The 5456-nt window shown below is 33.2% G+C and overlaps 1 pseudogene; it reads left to right on the top strand.

Moving 5' to 3' along the window:
• Positions 1–3992: 3992 nt before the first annotated feature.
• Positions 3993–5161, top strand: LOC137621741 (uncharacterized; annotated as a pseudogene).
• The last annotated feature ends 295 nt before the right edge of the window (positions 5162–5456 follow it).

The raw sequence follows: 5456 nt of genomic DNA on the forward strand, positions 1-5456 counted from the left end.
ATACAATAGATTTTAGTGTACCTACACCACGAAATATTGATATAGAAGCCATGGGTCAAAAAAACAGTGTCTGTAAAAATAGATGCATTAGATGTTAGAGATAAAGATTGTCATCCCCAAGAATTACAACAATTCCTAGATCTCCAAAGAAAAATGTTATAGACTTTTAGTGACGGATCTGTCAATGAACATAGAGCAGGTTCTGGTGTAGTTGTAAGAGAATTTCTTGAATATGGCTTAAGTGTTGAGGAAAGATTGTCCAAAAGGAGTTCATATATGACAAGAGTTCATATATGACAGCAGAAGTTTATGCTATTTATGTTGGACTTGAATATGCTATTCATGTTGGACTTGAATATGCAATAGAAAAGAAGAAACGTGTTTATGGTTTTGATGACAATCAAGGTGCTTTGTTTGCCTTGAATAGTGAAATGTCTACTGATGATTTAGTTTTAAGATGTAGAGAATCTATACACAAAATAAATTAATTTGAATGCGAGGAGAATTTCATGTATATTCCGTCTCACTGCAGTATTTACTATAATGAAGTTACTGACTGTTTAGCTAAGGATGGGTGTAACAACGAGATCGTTAAATACCATTGTATATTAAGCACTTTTAGAATAAAAGCTGAAATAAGAAGAGTGAGGAAGCAGTGGGAGTTTGATGGCGCCCTTATGATAATGAGCAATGGCGGCAGAAGCATGAAACACTATGATATTATTATAAACAATACATGTTTTACTCAGGACCCATACAGTGAATCGTCAGACGAAAATAAGACCCACTTCGCGCATGCTCTCGAGTGAGCCACAGCGTTCCCATCTGTTGCTCAGAAATTATATGCGCTTTTATCAAACACTAAATTTCTTCATCTATCCATTCCTGATAATTTTCTTTTTACATTTTCTCCTTTCGGTTAAAGTGAGCTTCTGTCAAGCCTTTCATGTTCATTATGTTGGTCATATGTAAATATAATCCGATAATTAAAGAAAACTTTAATACTAACCAGAGGAATTGAAGATATTCATCAAGACGGATGAGCTCAAAACCCTCCTAGTCACTTGTTGATTTGTCTCTTTCTATATTCTTTGGTTAAGCTCTGATATATATATATATATATATATATATATATATATATATATATATATATATATATATATATATATACTGTATGTATATTGATATATATTTACATATATTCATATATACATATATATATACATAACTATATACATACATATACATATATATACATATAGATATATGTATATAGATATATGCATATATATATATATATATATATATTTACACACACACACACATATATATATATATATATATATATATATATATATTTATACATATATACATATATATATATGTGTGTACACATATATACATATATATAGATATATATACGGATGCTTATATACATATATATATATACATATACACATACCTGTATGTATGTATGTATGTATGTATATATATATATATATATATATATATATATATATATATATTTATATATATAAATATATATACATATACACATATATACATACATATGAACATACACATATACATACATACATACACACTATATATATATATATATATATATATATATATATATATATAAATATATATATATATATATATATATATATATATATATATATATATAAATATATATATATATATAGTTAGTTAGTTAGTTTGGGTTCCGTTCAAAAGAGTGACAGAAAACATTGACAGCATGAATCCTAGAAATTACGAAATTGGTTTAAGAATTACACATTATATTTCTTTCAAAGCATCACATATACTATTGCAGTCTTTAAGCATAATGTTCTATAGCCCACTTCCTACAGATTTTACTTTGACTTTTTTATTAGCTCATTGTTGTATGTTGCGCTTATTTTCTGTTTTCCTTGAGAGAAATCAGTTATTTTTCCCTGGCCAAATTAGTTTTCAACTAGATATGAATGCAGATACCAATTACTTTTGGGCAGATAACGGGATGGAACCGCTTCCTGCTTCAAAATCCGTCAACTCTTGGGTCTTTCTGTTCAAAGGAGACGTGATTTCATGTCATAAGCAATATCTTCTCTGCAGAAATTCACAGAACAAATCACAGCATGCTCCGAATTGATCTTGTCTGATCGTCGACATACTTTTATCTAAGTATCTATTAAGATTTCATCCCTCGGAAAACGAAAGAAACGAATGCTTTGATCAAGCTTTTTTACTTTCTTTTTCTTATTATAACAACCATAAATAGCGCAATTGTTCGGCATGGTTATATTGTTATTCTACAGTTGTAATTGGAGACGAAACTCAACTTTACAGAGACGTTTACGACTTGTGTTTTAGTGATTATTCCTTTTTTGGGGGGCTTGTTTATTTATTTGTTTGTCTACTTTTGTTTTATTGTTTTATTTCAACTCTCTAGATTTGGTTCATCCCGAGCAATGAATGGAGCTATCCTTTTCTACCAAGGAATGCTCGTTTTGAGTGCCTGTTATTTCCACACGTGTTATTGCAAGTTTTGGGTAAATGTTTTTTAATCTTTCTCGGGCTTGTGTGACGTTCACTGGAATTGAATTGAATAATTTGAAGTTCTCTGGCATCCTGACATCTAAGATCACTGACGCCGATATCGTTTATTATAAATAAAGTTTAAAAGAATATTCAATTAAAACCAGAAAAGTAAATATGTTATAAAAGTTAGATAGCATTAAAAAGACCTGCTTCTGATATAAATCTGAAAATGCTACTAACATTGCACAACGCATCAAGTCCCAAGGATCTTGGCAAGGATGAACCTGCCATCCTCACCCATAGCCTCAAAAAGATATCTTTCTTTCTGTGCTATAAGTGGGACATTCAGTCAACAAATGCCTTACTGTCAAGGGTATCAAACAGTCGCCGCAATATGATTGGTGTTGGTCAGCCAGCAGAAACTCATGTGTCATCCGAGTGGGACCAATGCAGAGACGACAAAGAGTAGTCTCCCATTTTTGGGGCATCCCATTATACCTACAAGGGGATATAACAATAGCCACTTCTATTATCTTATTTTCGGTTAAACTATCCCAATGAGGTTGCCAATTGCTATAAATAGAATTCTTAATTGCTGGTAAAAATTCATTACAAAGAATGGAATAAATTATTTGTAGTAACTCTGCTGCAGCACTCCTTACCAGTTAATCTGCCTCTTCATTTCCAGACAAACCTAAGTGTGAAGGAAACCAGGAAAATCGAACAGTTATACCTTCTAGACCAATAAATAAAAGCCACTCTAAAATCTTTAAAACTAAAAGGTTACTAGAATAAAAACCTTCTAAAGATTGAAGGACACTTCTTGAACCACTATAAATGGTAAAATTGTCCTCCTCTTTTAACGCTATTTTCTCAATAGCGGTTAGTAGGCATATATTTCAGCATTAAATACGGAAGATATTGCAGGAAGTGCACCTCTACAGTTAAAAGAACTAAAATATACTTCAAATCCAACGCCAGCATCAGATTTGGTGCCATCGGTATATATAAAGTTTGATTCCGTATGTTCTTCAACATGTTCCATAAAAAGAGACCTAGCTTCTAATTCAGTCATGTTCTTTTTTACACCAATAAAATTAAAAAAGGGGAACCAGTCACTACAGCCCCAGTCACTTCGGCCTTTGTCACTACGGCTTCTCTCACGTCAACCCTAGTCACTACGGCCTCCCAAGATGGTAACCTCAATATAAGAACTACAGTGGTACCCCTCTCTCTCTCTCTCACTCTCTCTCTCTCTCTCTCTCTCTCTCTCTCTCTCTCTCTCTCTCTCTCTCTCTCTCTCTCTCTTTCTTTTTTTCTTCTTTGTTTCTTAAGAGAGAGAGAGAGAGAGAGAGAGAGAAAGCATATGTCAATTTCTCTCTCTCTCTCTCTCTCTCTCTCTCTCTCTCTCTCTCTCTCTCTCTCTCTCTCTCTCTCTCTCTCTCTCTCAACAAGGTGCTGTTTTTACGGCTGAAGTAATAGGTACTGCAAAGGCCTTAGCCAAAGAGAAGGTTAACATGTTTTCATCAGCTTCTTGTTTAGTGGATGGTGATATAACTGCCACAGAAGGGGATGATGCAGCCTGTTTAAATACAGTTAACATAGCACGGTCTCTAAATCGTCTTAGACGAAATGACTGACCTGATGAACCAGATAATTTGAACTTTGAATTGGATGACAATTACATCCCAAAAGTGTTCCTTCAGAAGTATATTGCTATAACTGGTAGCCGACACTTAATATTCGCTACTTCTGAACAACTTGCTTTACTAAAGAATGCACGGACGTGGTGCATGGATGCTGTTTCGTGTAGTGCGCAAGCCATTCTATCAATTATTTGGCATCCATGCATTCATGAAAGGAATAGAAGGAAATATAAAACAAGTACCTTTAGTATTTACCCTCATATCGGAGAAGAGAAAGAAAGATTATAAGTCTTTAAGGTTATTTTAGAGTTACTACAGGAATGTAAAGTAGAGAAATTGGTTTTAGATTTTGAAATTGCTGTATGGTCGGCTGTTAGGACATTACTCCCTATGATAAAATTGCAAGGATGCTCGTTTCATTAGAATCAAGACATTTGGAGAAAAATCCAAGAAATAGGACTGGCTGCACCATACATGAGTCATCGGCCAACTAAGGATTTCATAAGGCAGTTCATGGCACTTCCACTCCTCCCTAGAGGAACACAAAAACAGCATTTGAACAGCTCGAGTTACGAGTGCCTCCTGGACCACTTAAAAATTTAATGTATTATATTAAAGAAACTTGGATCAGTGGATTCTGGGCGCCAAGTGACTGGACTGTATTCGGCCAGAGTATCCGTACCAACAATGACGTAGAGGGATACCACAGAAAGTTGAATGGTATGGCAGGCAGCTCTCATATTCCATTTTATGTTTTAGTACCATTATTGTACAAAGAAGCCAAAAATGTAACTGTAGAGGTCCGTCTTGTCAAGGATGGTAAACCCACACGTCGCCAGCGCCGTCAGTTTAGAACAGTGCAAGACAAAATATTTGCCTTATGGAAACGGTATGAAGACCACCAAATTACCACCAATCACCTCTTAAAAGCATGTTCTAAGTTATGTACAAATGGACCTTCCAAATAAATGCTGTTTTATATATCATATCGTAAGTTTTAAACAAACTATATATTAGATTTAATATCATAAGTTTTAAATCTAAATATATGTATACTGTATATCAGATTCCCTTATTTGTGTAGCGCGACTACAATTTGTACAGTTTGTATGAACCATACACTCTGGTTGTATTGCTATTTTTGTTTAATGAAATATACTTTTGTTTCTATCAACATGTTTTACTGTTTAACCTTATAATGAAAAAATAATATATGTATATATATTATATATATATATATATATATATATATATATATATATA

The sequence above is a fragment of the Palaemon carinicauda genome, chromosome 28, assembly GCF_036898095.1.
Source record: "Palaemon carinicauda isolate YSFRI2023 chromosome 28, ASM3689809v2, whole genome shotgun sequence".
NCBI lineage: Eukaryota > Metazoa > Arthropoda > Malacostraca > Decapoda > Palaemonidae > Palaemon > Palaemon carinicauda.